The sequence below is a fragment of the Cynocephalus volans genome, chromosome 2 (genome assembly GCF_027409185.1).
Source record: "Cynocephalus volans isolate mCynVol1 chromosome 2, mCynVol1.pri, whole genome shotgun sequence".
Lineage (NCBI taxonomy): Eukaryota > Metazoa > Chordata > Mammalia > Dermoptera > Cynocephalidae > Cynocephalus > Cynocephalus volans.
Window position 1 is genome coordinate 188,784,664 of NC_084461.1, and position 18,104 is coordinate 188,802,767.

Consider the following 18,104-nt stretch of genomic DNA (forward strand, 5'->3'; position numbering starts at 1 on the left):
CTCCATGTCATAGTCTGGCTACATGTGGGAGGCTGTGTTAGTTTCCTAGGGCTACTGTAACAAACCACCACAACCTTGGTGGCTTAAAACGACAGATACTTATTCTCCCACAGTTCCGGAGGCCAGAAGTCCAAGATCGAGGTGTCAGCAGGGCCATGCTTTCTCTGAAGGCTCTAGGGGAGAATCCTTCCTTGCCTCTTCCAACGTCTGGTGGCTCCAGGTGTCCCTTGGCTTGTAGCTACATCCCTCCAGTCTCTGACAACACATGGCCTTCTCCTCTGTGTCTCTGTCTCAAATCTCCCTCCCCTTTCTCTTATAAGGACACTTGTCATTGGATTTAGGGCCCATCTGGATAATCCAGGATGATTTCATCCCAAGATCCTTAACTTAATTATATCTGCAAAGACGCTTTTCAAATAAAGTCACGTTCACAGGCTCCAGGGTTCAGGATGCAGATGTATTTTGGGGGACCAACATTCAGCCCACTGCACAGGCTCTTCTGCCTGGTCCTGCACTTGGCCCTGATCTGCTCTCGTAGGAACACAGAGCAGCCACATGGGTTTTCTCAGCGATGAATGCTTTTGCTGCGGCAATGGCAGGAGCTAGATAGCACAGCCCCACAGGCTCTGTGTTCAAGGCTGAGGCAGGCCATGTGTCTGCAGCCCAGGTCTCTATTATCCTCACTGAAGACCACACCACACACATGGGCAAGAGGCTGATAGCACCTTTCCTTGCAGTCATTTTGTGTCCGTCTCCACTGTCATCGGTGGTATCTGGAAAATTTTTGGAAAAATGTGCTCTCTTATTTCCCTCCCTTTTCAATCCTTTGGATCATTTGTCAGTACAGACACTGGAGATGCCTCCCAGGCAGGGATCCCTATGCTGGGTTCCTCCATGGGGCCCTATAGTACCTTGCCTGTAGCACCAGGGGGCAGCACTGAGATGGGCTTGAGCTTCCAGGGCAGGGCAGATCCAGGTTTAAATCCTGCCTGTGCCACTTACTCGCTGGGTAACAGAAGACAAATTAATTCCGCTTCCTGAGCTTCAGTCTCCTCTTCTATAAATTGGGAATAATATTTGAACCTGCCTTATGCGGTTGTTAGGAGGCTTCAAGGTGCATGGCACACAGTAGGTACTTACTAAGTGTTAGCTACTCTCACCATTATCATATATGTGTTTGGCTTGCCTAGGAGATGTGAAATGCTCCAAACCTGGGACTGAGACACACTAAATTTGTATACTCAGAACCCAGTATACAGTAGGCACCTAGTAATTGTTTGTTGAATTAATTAGAAATAAGACTCGGCTGCAGAAAAAGGAAGAAGTGTTATTGGAGCAAAGAGATACTTTTTCAACTAGAGCCCTCTGCTCATCACCTGTTTATTTATTCAGATAGCATTTATTGAGTGCCTCGGTGTGCTCAGCACTCATTAGACACTGGAAACATAGCTGTGAGCTCACAGACCTACACATGGGCCCAGCCCTCAGGAAGCTTGCATTCTGGTGGCAGGAGTGACAAGATCATTGCTCAAATAACCTGACATTGCAAGTCTAGTGCTTGGGGGGTGTGGATGGGCCGATAAAGGGAAAGAGTGAGAAGGAACTTACAGTCCCCCACTTAGAAACAAGACTTCATTTCTGGGGTTCGCTAGGTGACTCTTATCTTTTTGGAGACAGGACTGTTAAAACACAGTTACAGAGCCAGCTACAAAAGCTCCCAAGGCTGGTGCGGAGTTCTTTGGAATGTCCACATGCCTTCTCACCGCTCTCCCCAACGCCTGGGAGCAGTGAGGTCATGCCAAGCCTGATGCTGACTTCATTGATTTCCCAGCTCTCCTCCCCAGAAATGGAGGGGCGGGGGACATGTCCCCAGCTGTCACTGAGCTGCAGAATGAGGAGCCTTAACTGATGGAGATGTACCATACAAACAGCCCCTTTAGGGCCTCTAATTCATTTTCGAGACATTTAAGAATAACAAAATGTTTTAATGATTTCTTAGGGGAATTAGGAAGACATATTTTTGTTCTCATTAAATTTTATTCTCAGACACAAGAACCAAATGTCAGATGTGGTTTTGGTGCTCCGAGTTTCCCCGTTCACTGTCCCCCCCCCTCCCGCCCCGCCATCCTAAGCTCTTCCATAAAAATAACACTCCTGAAAAATTTGTCAGGATGCGCACACTCTTGTTTTTATATTTCTTGACAGGCAAATTATTTGTCGAAATACTTCCCCCCACCCCCCGAAGCCACACAAGTCCTGATTCAACATTTTTGTTTTGAATGGCTGCTGCCAACACAAATCTTTGGCAGAGAATGCGATATAGCATGATTGCTCAGCAAGTATTTTGATAAGTGTGCAGCCTGTATGTCTGTAATTACGAAAGAAAACCGTAAATCTTTTGGATATTGTTCACACAGATGTGGCGTGAAGTGAGAAAAAAAAGCAGTAAAACGTGTTAAAAGCATAATTAATGTCATTGTTGTGGAGGATGATTTGATTTAAACCTCTCTGACTTCTGCATTGGTGACGGCTGCTTTCTTTACCGTGCTCAGAGAGTCACTAGGTACCGACCCAAGCTTCAGAACGCTAACTTGTTAACTCAGTGATTAGTTAAAAGAAAAAAACATAAAACACAAAACAAGGAAAGAACGAGCAAGAGGGCAGGCAGATGAATATTGCTGAAGAGATAAGAAGAGAGAGGTGAGTGCCCCAAAATGGTTTTTTCTGCTTTACTTTTCTTTCTTTTTTTTTTTTTTTTTTAATCTGATGCAGGAGATTGCAACTCCTGGCAGGTATTTCTCAGCTGCTTCTTTCGGGGGCAAGCACTTAGGTGCTCGCTCGGGCTGCAGCTCAGACATGACTGGGTGGGACTCTCAGCTTGGTGTTTTTGGACCTGTGTGACTTTGGCCAGGGGCCTTAACCTCTCTGAGCTCTGGTTTCTGTGTTGCTAGAAAAAGAATAATAAGAGAATAGACTTAGCAGTCTCTGTGAGGATCCAATACGCTGTGCATGAAAGCATTTAGCAGGGTTTAATAATCAGCAGCCCATTGACATCAGGGTATACAAGTCCCAAGAGTTGCAAGCGTCTGCTGTTGATTACACAAGACTCTGTCAATTGTCAAGGATGTCGGGTGAGCGGTGTAGGCAACACGGTTACTGAGTCTGTGGAATGGGAAAATGCTTTACAATGTTTACGGTTTTTAAACTTGTCTCCCCAATTATAAAAGTAGCATATGCACACTGTCAACTTCAGAAAATACAGAATAGAAGGGAGAGAAAACAACCTACTAGAAAAGCATCTTGTTTTTCTTTCTGATCTTTTCCTTGTGTTCTTTTTCAAAACAGTCGCTGATTCTACATGTACTGCATCCTTTACCCAACTCCAGCATCCATGTTTCCCTGTGTGATAACAAATCCTGAGTAACTTTGGTTCATGTGTCTAACAGTACCATGCATGGCTGTATTTTACTGAACGCCTTGCCAACACTAGGCATTTAGGCTGCTTGGAAATGCATAGTTTATTGGTACTATGCTGTAGTTTTTTCTCCTTTTGATTTATATTGGACTCCTTTATTTACTAGTTCACTAAATATCTTTTCATATGTTATGAACCATTCATGTTTGTTCTTTGTAAATTGCTGGTTTATGCATCCTTAGCCCATTTTTCTACCAGAGAGTGGGTTTTCTTATTGATTTGTAAACACTCTTTGTATATTAGGCATATTAACCTTTGTCCTGGTATACATGTTCCATATCTTCTCCCCTAGTTTGCCTTTTGTTTCTTAACCTTATTTATAATGTCTCTCATATATGGCACATAGCAGGCATTCAAAACAATATTTGCAGAAAGTAGGGAATCTTACCAAATTTTTGCTTGATGGCTTCTGAATTCCATATCCTATTTTTAAAAACCTTTCTTGCCTCAAGCGTATAATTTTTTTATCTTAATTTTTAAATATTTAAATCTTTGAACCATATGAAATATATGTTGATGGAAGTAGCGAGGGAGGGTATCTAGCTTTGTTTTTGTTCCAAATGACTAGTTCTAGCGCCACCTAGTGGATAAGCCACCATCACAGATACAAGAAATAACTGATTTTAGTTTAATTTGAAACTGTTGTCTCTGCTGCCCTCGCCTCTTCTTCCTCCTTCCCCTTTTCCATGCTTATGCCTCTGCTCAGTTAGTCCTGTAGGGGCTAGGGGAACACTGAAAGGAAACATAAAAGAGTATTTAACCCATAAAAAGGAAAAGCGTAACGATGTCAGATTTTCCTGAAGATGGCAGTTAACTTTAGAAGGCAGTGTCCCTCCGTTTCCTGCCACACCTTTGCCCATGCCATGTCCTCTGCCAGGAACACCCTTTCTCCACAACCGCCTGTCTAAACTCTACTACTGCTGGTAGCTCAGGGTTGGAGAATGGATTAAATGAAAGCACCCAGTAGGTGCTCAGTAAAGGACTGTTCCCTTTGAGAAGGGAGATCAGGCATTTCAGCTGTGGCTTTTCAGTAGCCCATTCTCTAAGTACTTACTGTGTGCCAAGCCCTGTCGGAACTCAAGCGTGTGTCCAGCCCTGCCCTTGAGGACTCTCCGGTCTAGGGACAACATGACCCAAAGACAGACAACCAGAACACACGGCAGAAAAGAGGCTCCAAGGAAGGATGGCTGGTAGATGAACCTCAGAGAGGGAGGCCTTTGAATTTGGTTTTAAGGGCTGAGGTGCCATCATGAGAGGACCATTTCTGAGGTATTTTCTGTGTGTCAGGCAGTGTGTTCAGCCCGTTACAGACACAAGCTCACTGACCCCACACATACACCCGTTTGGAGGTAGATTCCATCATCCTGCCCCACTGTGCAGCTGAGGAAGTGCAGGCTCAGAGAGGTCAAGACACCTGCCTAAAGTCACACAGCAGAGAAGTGGAACCTTACTCTATCCCAGTTGCAGGATTAATTTAAAAATCAAAGGAATTTGGACAAAACTGTTGGAGATTTGTGTTCTAAAAATAGTGAAAAACAGTTAAAGGGTCTTTGCTGCCAGCAGCTTAAGAGGTTCCAGGCTGGGAGGATGAGGCCTTTGCTGAAATGCAAATATGTTGCCTGAGAAAGTACAAGTTAACCCTTCACTAGCCAGGAACTCCTGGTCCTCCTGGCCCAGGGCTCCAAAGCCTGGACTTCAGGATGGGTATTTTTGTTAAAGAGAGGAAGTCACAGAGCTCCAAACTTAGGGGATGGAAGAAGAAGGAGCAGCTCTCCAGACTGAAGGCCCCTCCTGCAAAGCCAGCCAATCCCCATTCTGCCATTTTGCTTCCTGCGTCACACTTGACTTCTCCAAGCCTCAGTTTCCCCACTTGTAAAATGTGGATAATGATCTCTCCTAATCATAGGGCGATCGGACAGGTCCAGTGAGCAACAGAGAACACTAAGCATGGTGCCTGACACAGAGTCATTGCCCCATGCAATTCATTCAACAAATATTGAGCACCTATTGTTTGGCAGGCAGTCTGCTCAACAACAGGAGCACAATGTTGCCCACAAAGACACCATCCCTGCCGTCCTGGAACTTTCTATGCAGCTCAGTATATGGGAACTTTATTATAATGGACCTGGGTTTGAGTCCTAGCGACTCCCTGGCTAAGTGGCCTTGAGTAACTGGCTATACCTCTCTGAGCCTCTATTTTCTCCTTCAGAAAAGCAAACTTACCTCCCGGTACCTCTGGGAGAATCAAGTGAGGTGAAGAACATAAAGTCCTCAGCCGAGTGTCTGACACGTAGTAAATGCTGAGTAAACAGTGGTTGCTGCTATTATTGTTGTTCTTGTGGCTGTTTTTATTGTTGATGTTATCACCAATACCCAGCGCCAGGAAGGGAGACCCTCATTCCCAGCCCCTCTGTCCCTGCTCAAGGCAGGAGATCCCCAATTCAGGTGACCCTGGCGAAGGAGGGAAGGAAGGGCTGGGTGGCCACGTGGCTTGCGGCTGTGTATAAGGGCTCCACACCCCATCTGCTGTCGACAAGTTGGATTAAAGGATCAAAGTTAGTCTCGCTGCCACCATCAATAGCCTGAGCTTCCCACCCACACAGGCGCCTGCAGCCCAGGCCCAGATGGGAGAAGGCTTCTGTCTCAAAGATATTTTGGAGGGGCACACGCATACTTCTGCATATATGTGTTTCTAAACAGCCTCTCGGACAGGCTTTGCGGCTTCAGCTTTCCTAAAAAAGCTCTGAATGCCACTTGCCTTCAGATGGACATAGTGGGAGGATAAAGACATCTTTTCCTAAATTCCCCACCCTCCCACCCCCGATTTTTTTTTTTTAAAAAAACACCAACAGCGTCAGCTAGTGGTGGATACGAAATGGATGATGTTTTACCCATTTCCCTGGCAGTGCCTTTGGAAAGCCTGGTGTGGTATTAAAATATAAATCCTTTGGTTGTGTCCTCTAGGGGTTCAGATACATTGTAACCAAAATGAAGTCGTCATTTTATTAAGCAGTTTATGCATAAAGAACAGGTTGCTGGCTGTAAGCTCTGCTTCCTGACTATGTCCCCATCCCTGCATGCCACCTCTGACGGTTCATATTTGATCTCCCATGGCTGCCAGTGTTCTCAACTAGTCAAAAGGATTTGTTGTATTCAGACACTTCAGATTTGGGGTACCCTGCTTTGGGTATTTTTTAAATCCAGGTGGTTGAATCTAAGGCTGTTTGATTCCCACTGCCACTGCCCTTGTCTATATGTCAACAGTCTGTATATTGCAGGAGTGAAGTGGGGAAATAAAGTCCCACTCAAAGCTCTGGGCAGCCGCATGTGTTGGCTGGAAGGTTTCCGGTGGAAGTGCTGAGCCCGGCAGAAACCTGGGCTCACTGGCTCCAGGCGAGAAGCTGCACGAATACCCTGTCACTTCTCCCAACACCGGGATATGAGGTTTGCCAGACCCTGGAGGGGGACACAGGTGGTTTTGGAGGTCAACGGCTTGGCGGCACCCAGCGTTTCCCCAGTCAGGGTCACCTGACATAGGGCAGCCTAGGCATACCTGGGCACAAGACTGAAACTTTGAATACATTGCGTGACATGACAGTGTTGACTTTCTGCTTTCCTCCCTTCAACACCTACATGACACCTACAGATCTCCCCTTTTAACCAAAGGAGAGCTGACCTCATGTTCAAGGTCATGGCAGACAACAGAGTCTAACTAGAATTTAATAACATCGGCTTTCTTTTTGGTTGTTTTGTTTATTCCTATGGTTGAAGCACCTTCTACTTATGGTACAAGATCCCAATTACCTATTTATAATAGGTAATTATATGAGCCAAGGGCTCCGGCACCCCTTGGCTCATAGGGAAACAAAATATTCCTTTAAAATATATCCAAGTTTTTTTTTTTTTTTTTTTTTTTTTTTGCCTTTTTCGTGACCGGCACTCAGCCAGTGAGTGCACCGGCCATTCCCATATAGGATCTGAACCCGCGGAGGAAGCGTCCCCGCGCTCCCAGCGCCGCACTCTCCCGACTGCGCCCCGGGCTCGGCCCTATTCAAGTTTTTAAAAATTGAGTCATATGAGGCCAGGTGTCAAGTTGGTCATCTTTCAGGGGCATGTGGATGCAGCAGAAATTGCGAATGAATACGCCAGCCACGCTGGCTTGGGAGAGAGACCAGGGTTTGAATCCAGCTCTGCTTTTTTCTTGCTCCATGACCTTGAGAAATGATTTCCCTTTTCTGGGCCTCAATTTTTTCTTCTGAAAAATGGGGTGACCGCTCTATCTCACATGGATGTTTCAGTGATTAAATAAGATATAAATATTGCAAAGTGCCTGGCACGTGGGAGTGTGGGGTCAAGAAATTTGAGTTCCTTTGAGCTCTCAGCTCAAGATACTGGGTCTCGTTTGCCCCATGCCCTAGCGCCACCTGCTCCAGGATGGATGGTTGCTGGAGTTTTGGGGGTGAAGACCAGAAACTCATGTTTGGAGAGCCAGAGCCCACTCTGAACCCAATCACCACCCTTGACCAGCCTGCAAGGAGAGCAGGTGAAACTGGCACCAGGAGCCACCTGGGCATCACCAGCCTCTCTCAGCCTCACGTCCTTGTCTATAAAATGGGTTAGTTGTGAAGATCCAGCAAGGTCATGTTTCTGGGACAGTAACCCCAGGAGAGATTGGTCAGGAAGGGCAGCCACCCTTTCTTGGTCTGACATAGGCTGTTTCTGCTGGTATTTCCTGTTTCTAGAATATTCCACATCATCCCCCGGTGGGCTTCTTCATTTCTTTCAGGGCTCCACTTAGATGTGACCCCCTTAGAGAGGCCTCTCCTGGCCAGCCGTCTTCATTAGTGCCATCTCCCCACAATGCACAGCCCAGCCCACTCTCTCCCCTGACTGCTTTATCTCGTGTCCCACCCCCTCTCTCTGCCCTTGCTTCATATGTCCTTTGTCCATTTTCCCCTCTAGAATGTCAGCCCCAGGAGGGCAGGGACTTCCTCTTACACACTGCTGTGTCTCCACGGCCCAGAACCTTGCCTGGCACACAGCAAGCACTCAGGAAATAGTTGGCAACTGAAGAAATGGTGCCCAGCACATAGTAGGTGCTCTGTAAAAACATAGTGATGAATAAGTGACTGCACTGGTGACTGTATTAGTTTCCTGTTGCTGCTTTAACAAATGACCACTAACTTAGTGGCTGAAAACAACATACGTTTATTGTCTTACAGTTCTGGAAATCAGAAGTCCAAAATGGGTCTCAATGGGCCAAAATCAAGGTTGCTTCCAGAAGCTCTAAGGGAGAATCAGATCCTTGCCTTTTCCAACTTCTAGGGGCTGCCGGCACCCCTTGGCTCATGGCCCCTTCCTTCATCTTCAAAGCCAGCAGTGTAGTGTCGTCACTCTCTGACTTTAACCTCCTTCCACCTGCAACCTTAATTCCCTCTTCCACATAACATAACATATTCACAGGTTCAGAGGGTTGGTACGTGACATATTTGTGGGACCATTATGCCACCCACCACAGAGACAACCCCATGGAAAACTCTGAGACCCTCTGGCCTCTCACCCAGGCCCCTGGCAATTTCATCATTTATCACACTTTTCAAACAAACCACATTTATTGAGCATGTACTATGTGAAGGGCCAGAGCAGGCCCTGGGAGAGAAAGGGAGGACTTGGGAATGAAAATAAGATGCCCCCAGTTTTCTGTGACTGCCAGGTTCCCTAAGAAACCTCTTCCAGACATTTTAAAGATTTTTTGTCATTTGTCTCTCTTTCAATTTGTGTTCATAAGAGCAGCCAGTAACATTTAGCTGAGGCACTGAATAATACCATTGGACAGAGTAAACAAGAAGCCCTTGGATTTGCCAGCCACCCCAGCAGAGCATTCTACCTCCAAAGAATTTGACAAAACCCTCCAGTGGGCTGGATGCTAATAATTTTTTTCTCTCTAATCTAATTCCCAGCAAGGTAGTTCAGGGTGGAGGCTCAGAGCTTCATGGATTTCTCCCGGATGGGGGAGGTGGGAAGAAAAGAGCTACCCGCACAACATAAAGTCTGGAAACTCAGCAGTGTGCACTGGGTGAGGAAATAAAGAGTGGAAAACACCCAGGGATGTAAACAATAATCATCACTGTGTACTTTTCAGAGCAGAGAACCAGCTCAACACACAGCCCAATTCCTCAGGAGTTGGAGAGAATAAAAGTGCAGGAGGATCCGGACATGATACCTCCTCTTATGGAATAGGCTTGTCTCCCTGGACAACATATGAAATGGGTACAGCAGGAGGAAAGTAGGTTAGACCTGAGTGAGGACTTCCTTCTTATGAGACGTGGAGTCTTGGCAGCTCTTCAGTCCTGCCTCTCTCATAGTTTGTGTCCAATCAGTTGCCACATGTTATGGGTTGAATTGTGTCCCGAAAAAAGATATGTTAAAGTTCTAACCACTGGTACCTGTGAATATGATCTTATTTGGAAATGGGGCTTTGCAGGATATAATCAAGTTAAGAAGAGGTCATTAGGGTGACCACTAATCCAGTATGACTGGTGTCCTTATAAGAAGAGGAGTGAGAACACAGAAGGCCATCTGATAATGGAGGTGGAGATTGGAGCAATGCAGTTGCAAGCCAAGGAATGCATGGATGGCCAGCGACACCAGAAAGCTGGGAGAAAGGCCTGGGTCCTACACTGGAACCTTCACGAGAGCATGGCCCTGATGAAACCTTGATTTCACATTTCTAGCTTCCAGAACACAGTGTATTCATTTCCTAGGGCTGTTGCACCAAAGTACCACAAACTGAGTGGTTTAAAGCAGTGAAATGTATTCTCTCAGTTCTGGAGTCCAGAAGCCTGAAATGAATGTGTCTGTCGGCAGGGCTGGTTCCTTCTGGAGGCTCTGGGGGAGACGCTGTCCTGTGCCTCTCTCCCATCTTCCGGTGGCTGCCAGCAGTCCTTACCATTCTGTGGCCTCTGGATGCATTGTTTCAGTCTCTGCCTCCATCTTCACGTGACCTTCTCTTTGTGTTGTGTGTCCTCTCCTCTTGTAAGAACACCAGTCATTGAATTAGGGCCCGCGCTACTCCAGTATGACCACATCTTGACTTGATTCCATCTGCGAAGACTCTATTTCCGAACAAGGTCACATTCTGAGGTTCCAGATGAACATGAATTTTGGGGAACACTCTTCAGCCCATTACAGCACATCCCACCAATGCCTTGTGTCTAACTCTTGAATCTGAGCACTCCTCCCCACCTCCCCTTCCACCACCCTGGCCGGAGCCACCATGGCTGCCTGGATGATTGCAGGAGCCCCCTGTCGGGCGCCCTCTACAGCCCACTTTTCACATAGCATTTGTCACTTCCCACAGCCCTTAGGATAAATCCCATCCTCATCCCATTATCAAAGAGGGGCTTTGGGATCTACCTGCCCATCTCCCCCGGTTCTATTCCAGCCACCGGGACCTGGCGTCACGTCCTCAGGTGCCACAGCACTTTGCACAAATCCCTTCCAGCCACCAGCCCTTTGCACAAGCTGTGCCCTCCACCCAGAAATCTCTTCTCACAGACCTTCCCTGCTCCCCAGAAGCACCCCTCAGTCTCAGCTCCTGTGTCACTTGCTCCAAAAGGTCTTTCCAGACCCCCTCACCTTGGAGTTGATAGAAACATTCTCTGTGGTCCCACATTTGTAAAGGAGCAGTGTCTGTCAACCCTGCCAGGATGTCAGTTGTACAAGGACTCTCTTCCATCCCATTCACTATCGTGCACCTACAGATGCTCAATAAACTCGTGCTGAGTAATGCAGACACATGGAGGTTTCACAGCAAGCTCTGCCTGCTTCAGATTCACCACTGCAACTGTGCCAGCAACACACCATGGACTTCACATCCACAGGCTCCTCCATGGGGGAGGACCTGTGTTTATCCCCATTTTACAGGCTGAAAAACTGAGGCTCTGAGAGGTGAAGTAGTGATTACATGTTGGTTTGGGTCCTTACGGAGGCAGTCAAAAGATGGCATTGGATATGCAAGGGAATATTAGGGGAGACGCCTGTAGAGGGTAAAGGAGAGGGGGGAGGAGGAGGATTGGATAGGAGGAGCCGCAGACTGCAGCACGGCTCTGAGATAGTCTCAGCCAGGCTGACAGGGAGCCCGGAGCAAGGCGTAGTCGTCAGCTGGGGCTGCTGTAACAAATTCAGTCGTCCCCTCTTATCCGCGGTGGATATGTTACAAGACCCCCAGTGGCTGCCTGAAACCACAGGTAGTACTGAACCCTCTGTCTACTGTGTTTTTTCAACCTGATAACCCGGACAGCTACTAAATGATTAGTGGGCGGGGAGTGTGGACAGTGCGGAGACATTGGACAAAGGAATGATTCACGTCCCTGGAGGGATGGAGCTGGACAGGGAGAGATTTCATCATGCAGCTCAGAATGGCGCACAATTTAAAACTTCTGAATTCTTAATTTCTGGAATTTTCCATTTAATATTTCCAGACCATGGTTGACCTTGGATAACTGCAACTACAGAAAGCAAAACTGTGGACGAGGGGGGACTACTGTACCATAGACTGGGTGGCTTAAACAAGAGAAATTTGTTTTCTCATAGTTCTGGAAGCTGGAAGTCCAAGATCAGCATGCCGTTGGGGTTGGTTTCTGGTGAAGCTTCTCTTCCTGGCTTGCTGGCCAACTTCTGTCTGTACTCTCAAGTGGCCTTTCCTCTGTTTGTGAAAGAGAGAGATCTCCGGTGTCTCTCTCTTCTCATAAGGACACCAGTCCTATCGGATTAGGACCCCCCCATATGACCTCATTTAACCTTAATTACCTCCTTAAAGGCCCTCTCTCCAAGTACAGTCACATTGGGGGTTAGGGCTTCAGTACAGGTATTTGAGGGGCCAAGGTCACAGTTCGGTCCATGACAAAATGGCCTATTCAGGGTCAGGCAGGAGTGGCTGGCTCTACTTCCCCCTCTGTGCTCAGTCACGGGCTGGGAGCAACCCGGGGCACACATGGCCTCAAGTAAACACTGTGTGGATCTGAAGATGTGGCACCTGAAGGCTGTCACCGACTCCTCGAGGAAGATCTCTCTTGAAGAGACAGCTGAGTAGCACATTCCACAGCTGCCATAAGTCATCATAATAATAAAAACAACACTCGCTCAGAGTCTGCCAGGTGCTGGGCACTGTTGTAGAGACTCAGTGTGCTCTTGTAATCTCTGCCTAGCCCTATGCCCTGGGTCCTGTTATCTTCATTTTACTGATAGGGAAACTGAGGCTCAGGGACCCTAAGTGACTTTCCCTGACAGTGTCACAGCCAGGATTTGACCTTTGGCCTCCCAGCCTGGCCTGCTTCCCCTTGCTCTGAGGGTAGCTTTGGGAATTTGGGGGATTCACAATGTTCACACCTCTTGTATCAAGTTTAACTGTGAAGATATTTAATAATCACCCTCCCTGAACATCCCAGCTCTAAGGGATAGGCCCAGGGCCACAAACTCTCACCTCAGTGGGATCCTGCCCCATCTGTTGATATACAATGTCGACTGTATGCCTGGGATATACTTATAATAGGAATTTGGACAGGGGAGCCCAGAGAGGTTGGTGCATTGTCTGAAGTCACACAGCAAGCCAGAGTCAGGGCCAAAGACAGCCCCCAGTCTCGTGCTTTTGGTCTAATAGTAAGAAATCAGGGCCCCCATGCCCTGTCTCAAGGCAACCTGGTCCACTGCAAAGAGTCAACCAGCCTTAGGTTCAAATCCCACCTCTACCATTTCTGAGCTGGGTGGCCTTGGGCACATGGTATCTCCTCTCTGGGCCTTCATTTCCTCGCCTGGAAAATGGGTATAATAGCAGTGTCTGCCTTACCGGGCCATTGTGAGGATGAAGAGAGAGAAAGCATGGACATCCTCTGACACAGGGCCTGGCATGGAGCAGCTGTGGTTATGGTATAGGAAGGGCTGCCCCAAGCCCTAAGACCCTAGGTAACCTGCCAGTTAGAGTAGGGCACATCCTCCTCAAACCAGGTCATTACCATCTGCCCAAAGATTTTGATACCAAATATGTAAATCTACCATGTGAATGTCACTCGCATGAATGCCCTTGTGCTCTGCACAGACTGCGCAACTGTACAGAGCAGGACCTGAGTGTTAATATTCCTATCACATTCATGTCTCCCTGCCTTTGCTTAGGCTGTGCCTGCCACCGGGACATCCTTCTCATTTCTTTCCTACTGAAGTCCTTACCCCTTGGAGACCCACAATGAAGTCCTTCCCTGCCTCTCATCCCTTCTTTTAACTTGCTCAGACTGGCCTGGGTGCAAATAAAATCCAGGGCCTGGTGTCTTTGCCTTATTCCTTGGGCCTCTTAGGACCCTTTGGCAGCTCCCAGGGGTCTGGCTCAGGGCCCCTGTCACCGAGATCTGGGTCATCTCTCCGAGAAGCTATTGTCCCATTCTGTGTCCCACCCAGACATGCAGCAGTTTGATTCTTGCCATGTGGTTCTGTCCTTATCAAGGCCCAAGAGACAAAACCGGGTAGTACTACAACAGAGCTGGGATGTGAGAGTAAGCCCCTTTGGTTCTCTCTGAGAATAATCCTATTCTTTCTGAGGACTTACGTGTACCAGGTACTGTGCTATCCGCTTTACAACACTTACGTCACCAAATCCTCACATAACCTGGGTAGATGCTGTTAGTGTCTCCATCTTACAGAAGGGAAAACTGAGACTTGTAGGGGTGAGGTGCCTTACTCAAGACCCCACATGGAGTAAGTAGCAGAGGTGGAATTTGAACCCAGATCGATCTGCCCTCCAGAGCTCACCTCCCCCTCCAGCTCTCACTTTAATCAGACATCTGTTTGAGTCAAGCTTTCCCCTTCCGCAACTCAGAAGGGCTCCTGGTCCTACTCACCTACCTCTCATGGCCTCAGTTATTGAGCACACATTTATTAAGCTCCTGTTGTGTGTCAGTGAACAAGACAGACCTTTGGGACCTCTTTCCTACTTCTTCCCTTGAGGCTAACTGTGGAGGTGCATCTGTCCTGGTTTTTCCCTGTCCAGGACTGCCCCGATAGCCAGCCCAGACTAAGCCATATGGGTTTCCTTCTTCCCCCAAACCTGTGACATTGGGAAATCCCTGGGTATGCCTGGCCACCGCATCCTCTTCTGAACATTTGCTCCGGAATCCCTGTATTATTTTGTCCAATTTTTACCCAGCCTTGAAATGACCTATTGGACCAGTGAGTTCTTGGGTCTTCCTTTGTCAAAATCATTCAGCACATGTATCAATCAGGGTTCTTTAGTGTCATGCAGCAGAAGCCAACTCTGGCAAAACTACTAAGCAGGAAAGGAATTTATTAGAAGGCTGAAGGTGGGGTAGAATGGTAAGACCACCTGGCTCATAGAGGACCAGAGCAGTGGGTACATGGACAGAAGGATTCAAATTCCCAGGGCAGTGTCTGATTGGCCAGTCTGAGTTAGGTGACCCTCCTTGCCAGGGGAAGTTCAGACAACTTGATTGACAACCACATAGAAAGCTAAGAGGGAATCAAAACCACATGTGGGCCGATCTGAGGCCAGTGCTGGGTGGGCAGCGACGCCAGAGTGAGGGGAAAGCTGGGGGGCTCCAGGAGGGATGGGGGTGTTGTGGAGGAGGAAGAAGGCGGTGGCCCCGGCCCTGACCACTGATGCCCAGTTCGCAGATGGTGCTGTTGCTCGAGCTCAAGGGGCTGCAAGAGGAGCCAGTGGAGGGCTTCCAGACGATGCTGGTGGACAAGGGTGACCTGTACAACTGGGTCGTGGCCATCTTTGGGCCCCCCAACACCTACTATGAGGGCATCTACTTCAAGGTACACCTGAAGTTCCTGATCGACCACCCCTACTCTCCGCCGGCCTTTCTGTTCCTGACCAAGATGTGGCACCTGAACATCTACTAGAAGGGGGTCACATGCATCCCCACCCTCTACCCCCTGGTCGATGAACCCCAGAGTGGGGACCTGCTCTCAGAGCAGTGGACCACCACCCAGAACGTCAGGACCCTCCTTCTGAGCATGACCTCCCTCCACAAGCCAAACACTTTGTCACTGGCCAATGTGGATGCCTCTGTGATGTACAGGAAGTGGAAAGGGAACAAAGGGAAGGACTGGGAGCACATGGACTTCATCCAGAAGCAGGTCCTGGGGACCAAGGTGGACACAGTGCTGGACGGTGTGAAGGTGCCCACCCTGCTGGCCGAGTACTGCATGAAGACCAGGGCTCCAGCCTAGGGGTCTGTGCTGTGGTGGCCTGGAGGGCCCAGGACCCTTGGCTGTCAGCAGCTCCATGGCCTGGAGCCAGAGATTGGGCATGTGTCCCAGCACCTGAGTGGTCAGATTGACTTGTGCCACCTCTTCTCTCTGCTTTGGTTTGTTTGAAATCTACATAAAACTACTTTATGAGAAAAAACACATCCATTCCAGCCCACTAGGGAGAAACAGGGAGAGGGTCTAATAACCAAACTATGAGGAACCCCCATGAAGTATGGACTGAGGGCAAACACACACCCTCCACATGAGAATAGTCAGCACTAAGACCCAAAGATGTTTGATAAGTTCCCCAGGGGACTCCAATGTGCCCCCTGCTTAGGAACCAGCAGGGACACTTGAGGATATCCAATTATCCTGCCAGATGGGGCCAGCCTGCCTGGATTCCAGCCCAGCCCTCACTGCCTCTCCTTGAGGAAGTAACTTCACCCTCTGTGCCTCAATTTTCTTATCTGTAAAGTTGGAGTACAAGAGTACTTATCTCCTAGTGTTGTGGTGAAAATTGAGTAAGTTCCAATCCATGTGAAGTGCTTTACCCATTAGGACTCGGTCGCAGCCTGACTGTGGCTGAGGCACCTGAACTCCCCCACCCCCACCCTGCACTATGCAATTCGCTACAGTCCCCCAGTCCTCACAACCACCCTACACATGCAACCCCATTTTACAGATGAGGAAGCAGAGGCTCTGAGAGGTTAACTAACTGTCCAAAGGTCACATGGCCAATTGGAGTCAGAGCTGACACACGATCTTTAAATCATGCTGCCTCTCTTGGTATCTTTTTAAATCTTCCCATTAACAATTTCTGAGAAGTAGGAACTGTTATATGTTTTCCCACTTTACAAATGGGAAAAGAAATAGGGCTGGCCAGTTAGCTCAGTTGGTTATAACCCAAGATCACAGGTTTGGTTCCCCATACCTGCCAGCCACCAAAAAATTTTAAAGATGAGGAAACTGAGGCTCAAGGCCCCATGGGATTTGGACTCAGAGAGCTGGACTTCAGATTCTGTGAGTTTAACAACTATATTCTACACTGTACCAGCAAACCAAGGCAAAAAGACAGCCTTGAAACCCACTCACTCGTTCCTGCCAGCTTCTCTGGGGGGTCACCTAAGGCAAGCTTCCCCAGCATGGAACATGCAAGCCTGCAAGGAATGACCGTCAGGGCCTTGGAGCAGAAGGAAACATTGATACCCAATCCCTGGGAATGGGGTGAGTGACAGACATCCTTCACCCCTCGAGAGTAATAGTTTGGCTTGGACGAGCTCGTGGCCAGTCAGGCCCCTGGGCCACAAGCCCGGTCTTTCCCACCTCCATGGAACCAGAGCAAGCCCTCTGTGGCCGCTCGAGCCACACACTCCTGTGTATATCTAACTTCCCTGACCCCGGCGAGTGCACATCGCCTTTTTCTTCCTTTCTCAGAAACCAGGACACAATAGGAAGCGTTTCCTTGAACTTATTAAAAAATCCAGACTTGTAAATTAATTTGTTCGTGTTGTACAAAGGCAGTGCAGATGGACTCATTAGCATGCACACAACAAATAATTATAGATGAATTTTTAGCTGGCCTGCCTAATGCGCTTGCTGGGTTAATTATGTCAATGTATAATTACATCAGCCCGGGGAGATATAATGGCGTACCCTGCTGAGCAGGCCCTGCCTAATGATGGGGCGTGGGGGCGCTGCTGACAGACGAAAGCCTCCATGGCAATCCCGTACACCTGCTTACCTCGGCACAAATGCCCATTGTCCGAGCCTCCCACCACTAAACAAACAGGCGACAGAAGAATAAAATGGAGAGGCGACCTTGTTCCAGCCAGACCTGAAGGCCTCATGTACAGGCACTGCCCTGTTTCTTCCATCAGCAAATATTTATTGGGTCGGACTATGTTTCAGGCTTCATGCCAGGTATGAGGGGTACAGCTGGGGGCAGCAGGGGTGGTGGTGGTAAACACAGATGCAGTCCTGGCCCTCCCTTGAGGAGTTTGCAGTCCAGTGGGTGTTAATTAGCAGACTTGCAAATAAATATAAATGTAACTGCACTGGGAGCTGTGAAGGAAAAGTGCAGGCAGCTGGAAGAGCACATATCAGAGGACTGATTAGTCCAAGAGGGCTTCCTGGAAGAAGTGGCATGTGAGTTGCAATATGAAAGACAAGTAAACATTCACTAACTGAAAGGGGTAGGGAAGAGAAGGGTAGTCCTGACAGAGGCTCCTGTACCAAGGCTCTAAGGCGGAAAGGTGCATTTGAGGGACTGAGAAGTCTGACGAGCTCAGAAACACAAGAATAGTGAGGGCTTCCACTTCTTCTTTTCTTTCTTTCTTTCTTTCTTTCTTTTTTTTTTTTTTTTTTT

The 18,104-nt window shown here is 48.1% G+C and overlaps 1 protein-coding gene and 1 pseudogene across 1 annotated transcript in view; both read left to right on the forward strand.

Moving 5' to 3' along the window:
* Nucleotides 1–18,104, forward strand: part of CUX2 (cut like homeobox 2) — a 257,024-nt gene that overhangs the window by 199,433 nt on the left and 39,487 nt on the right. The gene's annotated exons all lie outside the window — the stretch shown is intronic.
* On the forward strand, nt 15,140–15,718 carry LOC134369418 (ubiquitin-conjugating enzyme E2 R1-like; annotated as a pseudogene).